This window comes from Malurus melanocephalus, unplaced genomic scaffold (genome assembly GCF_030028575.1).
Source record: "Malurus melanocephalus ecotype Western Australia unplaced genomic scaffold, MMel_1.1 scaffold_296, whole genome shotgun sequence".
Lineage (NCBI taxonomy): Eukaryota > Metazoa > Chordata > Aves > Passeriformes > Maluridae > Malurus > Malurus melanocephalus.
Window position 1 is genome coordinate 477,044 of NW_026623528.1, and position 447 is coordinate 477,490.

Here is a 447-nt window from a genome sequence, read left to right on the forward strand (position 1 = left end):
TGTCACTGTCTCGTTCCCGTGGCCGGCGTCGCTGTCCCGTTCCCGGGGCCGGTGTCGCTGTCCCGTTCCCGTGTCCGGCGTCGCTGTCCCGTGGCCGGTGTCGCTGTCCCGTTCCCGTGGCCGTGTCGCTGTCCCGTTCCCGCGGCCGGCGTCGCTGTCCCGTTCCCGCGGCCGGTGTCGCTGTCCCGTTCCCGTGTCCGGTGTCGCTGTCCCGTTCCCGKGGCCGGTGTCGCTGTCCCRTTCCCGCGGCCGGTGTCGCTGTCCCRTTCCCGCGGCCGGTGTCGCTGTCCCGTTCCCGTGTCCGGTGTCGCTGTCCCGTTCCCGTGTCCGGTGTCGCTGTCCCGTTCCCGTGGCCGGTGTCGCTGTCCCGTCCTGTGGGGGGCGCTGCTGCGGGGCCGCCCCCGCCCGTCCGCGCGAGCAGCCGCTGCCCCGGGGCGCGAGGCCGGC